This window comes from Sturnira hondurensis, unplaced genomic scaffold, assembly GCF_014824575.4.
Source record: "Sturnira hondurensis isolate 20B ecotype Veracruz unplaced genomic scaffold, ASM1482457v3 Scaffold0004136, whole genome shotgun sequence".
Taxonomy (NCBI): domain Eukaryota; kingdom Metazoa; phylum Chordata; class Mammalia; order Chiroptera; family Phyllostomidae; genus Sturnira; species Sturnira hondurensis.
This window is the reverse complement of record NW_028076767.1, coordinates 40,691,511-40,702,691: the sequence shown is the minus strand read 5'-3', so window position 1 is coordinate 40,702,691 and position 11,181 is coordinate 40,691,511. Positions and strand designations below refer to the sequence as shown.

At 37.8% G+C, this 11,181-nt stretch overlaps 2 pseudogenes; both read left to right on the top strand.

Moving 5' to 3' along the window:
• The first annotated feature begins 6,140 nt into the window (after window positions 1–6,140).
• On the top strand, window positions 6,141–6,241 carry LOC118986019 (uncharacterized; annotated as a pseudogene).
• A 2,605-nt stretch (window positions 6,242–8,846) lies between these two features.
• Window positions 8,847–8,977, top strand: LOC118986075 (uncharacterized; annotated as a pseudogene).
• Window positions 8,978–11,181: the final 2,204 nt, after the last annotated feature.

The window sequence follows — 11,181 nt, the reverse complement described above, 5'->3', positions numbered from 1 at the left end:
CAGATATGTTAAATTATGAGAAATCATAATTTGGTAGTATCTGATAAGCCTGGCTGATGGTGGCACAGGGAAGAAAGGAATGGGGAAGGAATGAGAAGGACGAAAAAATCATTTTCAATATGGCTACAATAATTTCTCTTACCCTGCAAGCACCTTTGTATTCACTTATCAAGCAGTGGAGTGTTTCCCTACTTAAATCTGTGCTGACCCTGTGACTTGCTTCAACCAAGAGAATGTATTGGATGTCACAATTTGTGACTTCTGGACTAGGCCTTTAAGAGGTCCCATAGCTTTCATTCCCTGTTTCTTGGAAGCCAGCCACCATATCAAGAAAATATGGATTAGACCCTTAAATGCTAAGAAGCTACATGGACAAGAAAAAGCCTCATGAAAGAGAACCAAAGTGTCCCAGACATGAGTGAGGCCCTATGAGGTTCTCCAGCTTTAGTCAAGCCTTCCCAGCCAACACAACATGGAACAGGAATGAGCCTTGCCCAAGTTCCTGACCCACATCTTTGCCCACATTCCTGACCTGCAGAGTCAAGAGCAATGAAAGGGTTGTTTTCTGAAGGTATTACATTTTGTGGTAGTTTGTTATGCAGCAGTAGATAATTGAAACAGGAGGTTGTCCACCAAATATTCACTGGTCTTTGAGATTCATGTGGAGGCAAAAGCATAGCAGTTTCTTAATACGGGGAATTTCAATTCAAAATTTCAAAATTTCACATAGAGCTCATAGCAAACCGGTCAGAGAAAACAAAAACAAATGTCTCTGTGACTGACTCACCTTTCCTTGAACTACTATGGTAGAGTGGGGTAGGGGTGCTATTATTAAAACTCTTATAAGATAATTCTTTTTTTAAAATATTTTATTTATTTATCTTCAGAGGGGAAGGGAAGGAGGGAAGGAGAGAAACATCAATGTATGGTTGCCTCTGATGAGTCCCCCCCTGGGAACCGGCCCGCAACCCAGGCATGCGCCCCGATTGGGAATCGAACCTCGATCGTGTGGTTCGCAGGCCCACGCTCAATCCACTGAGCCACACCAGCCAGGGCTCTTATAAGATAATTCTAACCCAAATATATGTAAAGAAGTTTAAGTCATCTACTTTTAAAGGTTTTCATTCTATTAGCCTGTAAAGTTTTCAGCCTTCTTCTCATGCTAGTGTAATAAAAAATACTACTTATGAATTGAAAATAAGATATGTAAGTCAAAAATATTCTGGGCTCTGTTATAATATTTTATTTTTCTTATAAAAGCTTTCATTTCTTATTATTGGCTTTCATTTGTTATTAATGTATCTTTAAAAAAATAACCTCTACACCAGCACTAATTCTATAAGATCATTAAATCTTAATTCTTATAGAATTAAGTGATCTCTACATCATATGTTGTCTCTTTGAACATAGTGAGTATACAGGAAAATGTAACAGTTTACAAAAAATTGGGTAATATGAAAAATTGGACTAAGGTAAATAAAATTGCAAAAAAGTACAAACCAGTAAATGTTTCAGGACTAAGTTGTATGGTGTGTGATAAGGGAAATGGCTTAAGAAAAGAGATTAGTCTATTCAGAAAATGCTTCATAGTTGAACAAGGTCGGGAGAGATGGGATAATCCATTTTCAGAGATTTATTGGGATCTCTTTTATTTATGTATTGATTGATTTAATGGTATTTTTTACCTCTTAAATAAAATTCAAACACCCAGGTATACTAACTACCTAGACTACTAATCACTTTCTGGTGCAGAAATTTTTGTTCTTAAACTTCATTTTTGATTCCTTTACAAATTATTTAGCTATTTTCATGACATCTAATATAGTGGAATAGAATATTTACTGAATGAATTCCAAATAATTCAGTAAGGAATTAAAAGTAAATATATCTTTCCATGTCTTCTCAGATGGCCAGAGGGTCTAAGCTAATATTTATAGTAAATAGTTACATTAAAATAACATACTAATAAAATAAATATTACTCTATCCTTTTTCTGGTAAGATATTCTAGTTATTGAGAAAAAATTTTATGTCATGGCCAATAATTAATATAGAAAGACTAAGTAAAAAGAAAGTAAGTATATGGATATGAGATCAAGGCCCTCTTTTGACTCTTGCCCATCTCATAAATCATTTACTCATTTCTCCAATTAATTTGTGGCAGACACAGATGCCAATTCAATATCCACCTCTCTCTCTCTCTTTCTTACCTACAACACTCTGTTCACAGTTAAAACACACTGCACTTCCCACATTCCCTCACAGGCAGGAATGGTCGGTAATGGGTTGAAGTCCTTAGAATGCGTAGAAAGGGGATGGACTTAACTGGGGCTCATTTCTTTTTTCCTTTTCTTTTTCTTTTTTCTGCCTGGAATATGGACCCAGCATCTGGAGGTGAAGCAGCATTCTTGCACACATGAAAACAGAAGCCACACATTAGGGTGAGAAGCTGGAAGCTAAAAGAAGCCTGAATTCTTCATTTCCTTCAATAGCTACAACAGCCCTTAACTGCCTACATAGCGACTTTATGTTACATGAGAAAATAAATCTCTATTTGGTAAAGTCATTAAGTAATTTTTCTGTTATATGCAGTTAAACACAACCCAAACCGATATGTAATTCTATAGATCTACATCTTTGAAGCTGTTTAGTCTTTGGGCTGTGATTATGCAGAAATGACCTTTCTCCCACAGAATTTGTATTAACTTATATTTGTTTCCTTTTCCCTTATTCCGTATCTGCTAGGGACTAATCAGGAGACAGAAACCATACCAGTAATTTGAACAAGGAAAATTTAATATAAATATTGCTAACCAGTAAAAGCTGTCTAACTATCTATAAAGGAGACAGCAGACTAAAGGATACAGAAGTAGCAAGTGTGGGAGCAGCTTCTACCCTTGGCTAAGGGAGAGTGAACAGCAAAAGAACTTGGAAATTTAGGGAGGAATTCAATAAGTGTTGGGAAAATTGGACAGATATGTGCAAAAAAAACAAAAAACAAAAACAAAAACAAACCTAGACCACTTTCTTATGCCACATACAAGAATAAACTCAAAATGGATTAAAGACCTAAATGTTAGAATTGAAACCATAAAACCCTTAGAAGAAAACATAGGCAGTAAAGTCTTGAGCATTCCTTATAGCAATATATTTTTTCTGATATATCTCCTTAGGCAAGGGAAATAAAATAAAAAATAAACAAATGGGACTGCATCAAAGTAAAAAGTTGCACAGCAAAGGAAACCATCCACAGAATGAAAAGACAACCAACTGGATATGAGAATACATTGGCCAATATTTCTGATAAAGGGTTAATATCTAAAAATTATAAAGAACTTATAAAACTGAATACCAAAAAACAAACAAGCCAATTGAAAAAATAGGCAAAGGATCTGAATAAACATTTATCCAAAGAAAATATACAGATAACCAATAGACATTTTAAAAGATGCTCAAAACTTATTTGAACAAATAATAAAGGAGAACTTCTCTAATCTGGCAAAGGAAATAGACTTCCAGGAAGTCCAGGAAGCTCAGAGAGTCCCAAAGAAATTGGACTCAGGAAGGAACACACCAAGGCACGTCGTAATTACATTGGCCAAGGTTAAAATGAAGGAGAGAATCCTAGAAGCAGCAAGAGATAAGGGGACAGTCAAAGGAGTTCCTATCACACTGTCAGCTGATTTCTCAAAAGAGACCTTACAGGCAAGAAGGGGCTGGAAAGAAGTATTCCAAGTCATGAAAGGCAAGGACCTACATCCAAGATTGTAGGTCTTGGATGTAGAAAAAAAAAAAGACTTCGTGAGTATCTTCATGAGTTCTGCTCTATCCAGCAGAGCTTTCATATAGAATGGAAGGGCAGATAAAGTGCTTCTCAGATAAGATCAAATTCAAGGAGTTCATCATCACCAAGCTCTTATTATATAAAAATGTTAAAGGGACTTATCTAAGAAAAAGAAGATGAAAAATATGAACAGTGAAAGGACAGCAAACTTCCAGTTATTAACAACCACACCTAAAACAAAAGCAAACTAAGCAAACAACTAGAACAGGAACAGAACCACAGAAATGGAGATCACATGGAGGGTTAGCAACAGGAGTGGGAGGAGGAAAGGGGGGGGGAAAGGTACAGAGAATAAGTAGCATAGATGGTAGGTAGAAAATAGACAGGGGGAGGGCAAGAATACCATGGAAAGTGTAGAAGCTAAAGAACTTATGACACATGGACATGAACTAAAGGGGTGGAATGTGGGTGGGAGGCAGTGTGCAGGGTGGAGGGGAATGGAGAGGGGGAAATGGGACAATTGTAATAGCATGATCAATAAAATATATTTTAAAATAAATCAAAAGATGCTCAATGTCCCTAATCATCAGAGAATGGCAAATTAAAGCCACAGTGATGTATCTCCTAACACCTGTCATGATGGCTATCATCAACTAACCAACAAACAATAAGTGCTGGGGAGGATGTGGAGAAAGGGGAACCCTTTCACACTATTCGTAGGAATGCAGATTGATGTGGCCATGGTAGAAAACAGTATGGAGTTTCCTCAAAAAATGAAAAGTAGAACTGCCTTTTGACCCAGAAATTTCACTTCTGAGAATTTATTCAAAGAAACCTGAAACACTGATTCAAAAGAACATATGCACCCCTATGTTCATGGCAGCATTACTTACAACAGCCAAGATTTGGAAGCAGCCCAGGTGCCCATCAGTAGATGAGTGGATAAAAAGCTATGGCACATTTACACAGTGGAATACTACTCAGCTTTAAAAAAAGAAGAGTTTTACCCTTGTGATAGTATGGATGGACCTGGAGAATATTGCACTAAGTGAAATAAGCCAGTCAGTGAAGGAAAAATACCATGATTTCACTCATTTGTGGACTCTAATGAGCAAAGTGAACTAACAAGCAAAATAGAGACAGACTCATAGATAGGGGGCAGGATGACAGCTCTGGGGTGAGTGTGGGTTGGTGGGTAGAGGGATTGAGAAAAAAAAAGACTTCGTGAGTATGAACAACTGTGGTGATTGCAGGGGGGTGAAGGTGGAAGAGGGTATAAAAGAGATAAATGGTGATGGGAATAAAAAAGTAAAAAAGGGGCTGAAGAAGAAAGAAAGCAAGAAAGAGAAAGAAAGAAATTAAATAAATTAATTAATTAATGTGGAGAAGTAAGGTACAATCCACAGGTATGGGCCTCAGGTGAACCACGAGCCATACTGAGTGAACATAACCAGTCATCTGCAAACCAATCCACTGGCTATCGTGAAAAATAGCACACACATCTTTTCCCTCCTGGTCTAGCCTCACTATGCCTTTCTATCGCCCTCTATTGACAAGGCCTATTATTTTGCCAGTTGTCAATGCAGAAGTGCCTACAAGGTCCGACTCTCTAGAATGAGGAAGCAAGGCAGAGAAAGATGGATTTGTAGTTGAGAAGTCACATGTTAATAACTGGCAGAGCTGGTAAGATTCACAAGGACAGGAATTAGTTCTAATTCATATTTATTTCTTCTATAGCACCTAACATGGAGTGTTAAACATAGTCATTCAGTACATTTTTGTTCAATAACAAATAAAGGGATTAGAATGCACAGAATAAGCAATAACTATATTGTTATTTTCTTTTAACTAAGATTTTAGTCGTTTTGGACAAATTAGTATGACCTCTAGAATGTCTTTTTCTTTCCAGCATTGCAAAATTCAAACTTAGAGAACCCAGGAACATTTTTTGATTTGTGGCATGAGTTTGTTCAAACAAATGTTTTTGTATGCCTATGAAGGGTTCTGCGTTTATACTCTCACAGGCCTACACAATTCACTAAAAAACCAAAACATTAAAGCACTTTATAGACCCATTCTACGGTACAATAGAATATCGGCAGGAGTGGGACATAAGTGGAAGCAGAGCTAAGCTGTAGCCTGAGTTCGTGACAGAGGCAACGCCAGCCTGCAGTGACCCTCTCACTTCTTTTTCTCAATGCCAGTGGTCCATGCCTGGACAATTTTCTCTCTCTGAGGGCACCTGGTGTCTTCACGGTGTCTCCGGGATACATAAGACTCCCACGGTAAGCCATCTCTCTTCAGGTGGTGTCCAGCTTCCAAACTCTTATCCATGTAAAATCTTAATCTCTTAGTGTTTGCTTCAGCAGCAGAAACACAAAATTAAAACAATTCAGAGAAGATTAGCATGGTCCCTTTGCAAAGACGCCCCCAAGTTCATCAAGTATTCTATATTATTACAGTATGCTACCATTTACATCCATAGAAGCAGAGAAAATTACAAATGTATTTCCTATACTTAAAAATTACAAGTTTCATAGATAGTTCCCTATGGGGGAAGAAATTGGTTGGAGGGAAAAAATATACTAGGTAAACTTCTTTGAATATTCTTTGTTTTGTAGATTTGAATTCGGAACCATGCAAAACATTTATAAAAGTAAATTGTAAATTTACTTTTAGATCTAAATTTTACTTTTTAAAATTACAATTTTTTAATTTAAATTTTTAACTTTTTTAATTTAAAAAATTCTGAAAAAATAAAAGTAAATGAAACAAATGAATTTAACTTTATGTTCTTGGTAGCATAAGTATACAGGGTATATAAATTTTTTTCTGTAAGTGGATAAAAAGCCAGCTCCTTGATCCCTGTGCTTCATGAGCTCTGGTCTCTGCTATTCCTCCAACATGCTAACCACACTGCACCACACAGAGCTGTACTTTTTGTTCCCTTAGCTTAGAACCCCTTTCCCCTGGATATTCTCTTGGCTTATATCTCCACTTCACTCACCTCTTTGCTCAAATCACTGTTTAAGAGAGGCCTGCCTAGCTCTCTTACATATCTTTACAGTTATTCATAGCACTTGTCAGCTGGAATTACTTATTGTTTGCTTGTTTAGCTCTCTCATCAGACTATAAATCCATGAGGGTATAAACTTTGTTTTGTTCATTGCTATATCCACATCGTCTAGAACATGCTTGGTCCTTTAATGGGCACTCAATAGATTTTTGAGCAATGGAATTGGAGAAGGAAGGGAATAACTGTTAACGTTTTCTTCACAAACCTCTCTATATTATTTGGTATATTTCATATGCATAAATCACTTTACAATTGTAAAAACTAACTTATTGGAAAAGTTTTAATAATTCACAATAGTTAATACAATTTCTTAAATTATCCGTCCTATGGTTCTTGCATTACTTAAATCAAAGGAAGCATTCTTAAAGGTTGAGTTTCAGATCTTGATGATGGGCTTTAGTATTCTTTCAGGGAATAACCCTAACCAATACTTTTCAGATTATATTCAAACTCTAATCTAGTTATGGCATTTAAAGCATTGTGTATGTGTGTACCTTCTTATCTATGTATTGTCTGGAATTTCTTATATGTAATAGGAGGATGTTATATCAATTTCATTTATTTTTTAAATATATTTTTTAAAGATTTCATTTATTCATTTTTAGAGAGAGGAGAAGGGAAGGAGAAAGAGAGGGAGAGAAACATCAACGTATGGTTGCCTCTCGCACACCCACTACTGGGGACCTGGCCTGCAACCCAGGCATGTGCCCTGACTGGGCATTGAACTGGCGATCCTTTGGTTGGCAGACCCATGCTCACAATCCACTGAGCTACACCAGCTAGGGCCAATTTTATCTATTTTGAAAGACAATCAGTTACAAGTAAAAGTCCTTATTCTCCTTCAAGAAATTAAATCCACCATATTCAGTGAACCCAGATATTCAACCTATGTCAAAAATAAGAAATTTTACAGTGCTGCCAAGATACTTGAGAGGACTTCTGTTTGTCAATTTTTTTCTGTTCTGAGGTCTTTAAGGCTCATATTCCTAGTCCTAGTGCGGTGTGACATGAGGGTCTTACATTGGTTTTGGCAACTATAATGTCCGTATGGCACAAGCACATCCCAGTAAGTATTGCTTTCTTCTCCTTCCACTTTTGGATTATCATGACTTTATGGAGGAACAACATGGTCACACAGCACAAATCACTGTTTCCTTGGCCAACTTTTACATCACTGATTTTAGTTATTCCATTACGTAGTTTGTTCAGACAGTATTTAACTTTTTCCCCTTTTCCCCTTTCCAAGATTTTCTGAACGATGAACTTTGGTACTAAGGTTAATTTCCTATGTCATATCACCAAGCCAGGGAACTTGACTTAAAGTAGTGATATCTGGCTATCTAGTAAGTTTGAAATAAATGTGGTTTTCGGAGGCAAAACATCAAAGAAACACACTCTACAAAATGGCTCTGGAAGTGGACGCCTCAGGTTCATTGAAGGCTCAGGGATTAAGTTAGAGTACTTGCCTTTCTTGATTTGAACTAGAGGAGAGCATAAGCAAAATGTGAAAGTTTTACATGTAAAAACTTGCATTTGAACTTGAAGTTGAAAACACAGTCAGACAAACACCCATGACCAAGGACTATAGGAAAGGAAAACGAAGTTCGTAGTAGACGAAGACTCTAATTCAGAGGGTGCCACTCCCTCACAATGAGAACATTCTTGTTTGAAGGCCACACATGGGACACACATATGTTTGATCTGCTCATAATTTTGCTCAGGGTTGTACAATCTTCCAGGGCTGGGCAAACATTTCAGGAGAATGGCCATATGTTCATGGCAGCCACATGTTATTTAATTGCAAATTCTATTGGTTATTCCAGGTTGTTCTTTGGCCAGATTCCATCTGCCTTTCTTGACCATTTAAGGGAGTCCCCTCAACTTGTTCTACCACAGAACTCCTACTAGCAGAGAAGCACAAACCAGTCCCTTCAAAGGGCCAGTGAAATAGGCCCCTGTTCTATTTTATCTTAAAAAAATATCATACATCGCTTCTCGGCCTTTTGGCTAAGATCAAGTGTAGTATCTGTTCTTATCAGTTTAAAAAATATCATACAATATCTGTATCATTCTACTGTAAAGATTGATATAATTTAAAATGCTTTGACAGGACTTACCAATGAAATCGCTTGATTCTTCCCTTTATTATTCTTTAGTAAAACCGAAGAATATATGTGGAGGTAGGTGATAATTTTCCATGTCTTGCTTACTTCTTGTCCCACTGTAGCCTATGTTGAGAGTGCAAGAACCTCAACATTAGGGGTAAAGATTTATTGTCAGACTTTCCTTTCTCTGGCCTGCTCATCCCATGGCCTCTGGCTAAAAGAGGGCATGTTAATACACAACATTATGAACAGAATTTAAAAAAATCTTTCTGGATACTTATTAGATTATGGCAAATTATACGTAAATCATTTTCTAAAGATCTTAACAATTTTAATTTCTCAAGAGTTAAGTTTAATCAAATCGCTGTCCCCACCCAATTTTCTTCCTATCTTTCAACTTCTTGGCTCAAAGCAGCCTACTAATGTATTTTACACTGTATCCTTATATCCAATCAGCATCAGTTAACATCATTTGATTACACAGCATGACAAGAGCTCTGGGAAATGAACCAGAGGGGGTTAGGGAGGACCAGGTATGAGGAGTTCAGGTTGAACTCAGGGACTGAAGTGATAGCTTGGTTCCCCATAGAAAGGCCATGACTTCTTCAGATAAGTTACGGAGGGTACTTTTGGTAGGCAGAATGATACCCTTCCCCAAAGATGTCCATGTCCTAATGTCCAGAACCTGTGAATGTTACCTTACCTGGCAAAAGGAAATTTGCTGATGTGATTAAGTATTTTGAGATAGGAGATTTTCCTGGATTTCCTGGGTGAGCACAATTTAATCATGAGGGTCTTTATAAGTGAAGGAGGGAGGCTGGAGGGCCAGAGTGCTACAGAATGGGAAAGACTCTACTGGACATTGTTGGATTGGAAGATGTAGAAAGCGGCCACCAGCCAAGGAATTCAGGCACCCTCCAGACTCTGGAAAGGCAAGGTAATGAGTGCTTCCCTGCAGCCTCCAGAAGGAATGCTGCTCTGCCCGTACTTTGATTTTTGCCCAGTGAGACATTTTCAGACTATGGTCCTTCAGATTTGTAAACTAATAAAATTGCATTGTTTTTAAACCATCCATTTTGTGGTAATTTGTTATAGCAGCAGTAGGAAGCTAGCACCATAGTCAAACTCTTGTGTGATTCCAGGTATGGGTCATTAACCTAGAAGTAGGACATGGGACGGGGCCTTGATTTTGGAATTCAGGCAGTGGAGGTGCCCACTGTTATACAGTCATTCATTATGGATCCTAATTAGTACAAGGCCAGGGAGATACGTAGCAGGCATATGCTCCGACAAATGATGGCATGATCTCCAAGAGCATAATAGGTATACTGGGCAGCTGACTAGGTGGTAGGACCAGGTTCACCCTGGTTACCCAGAGTTTTGGGGGGCAGGGAAAAAGCCAGGTACCCAAGAAACTAGATAGCAGTTATCAGAAGTAAAGATTGATGTCTCTAGGCAGGCAGACATAGGAAGTTGATATATAATAATGCTGCTGAAATGCTCTTGAGCACAAAGCAACAGGACAGTTTTTGAACCACACTGACTTCTAGAAGAAAAGCTAGAAATATCTTTCCAGGTTTGTCTCCAAGTTGTTCTCACAGTAGAACGCCCTGCAGGAAAAGGCAGCTGGAGGAGAGTCATCCGTGATAGGGTGTTGGCCAGACAGGTAATAGGATGGGGCAGTGTCAGTTCAACAATGAATCACTTTTACTGATAGCTTCTTGCAGGGTAAAAGTCACAGTCTTCCGGATTTGCACTTCTTGATTATTCAGGGGACTTATCTATTTCTTTTGTTTTTCTTCCCCCAGTGAAACCACTCTATGTAGTCCAAAAATCTTACTAGTATTTGCCTACTCTTATTTAATCTATTTGTCTTCATTTTTTCTCCTTCTGATTCATGTGTCATTCATGTATTTGTTCAACAAGCATTTTATTTATTATATACAGCTTTCCAATTTCTTTGGTGAAAACTTTAGAATAAAATGTATACTAACTAATGTAAAATTAAAAGCCTTTTTTCTTCTGTTGCCATGGTACTCTGCTGTTAAAGCCCTCTGGTCTGGGCAGCATGGTTCCCTCTGTGTCTTCCATACAACCATTGCACATGAGCCTCTTTGGAACTGGCTGCTTTGTTCTGGCAAAACTCACAGGGACTGCTGAGTCTTCAGGTACCTCTTACATATGTCAGCAAACCATATGCTACCCAAATTCACCTGA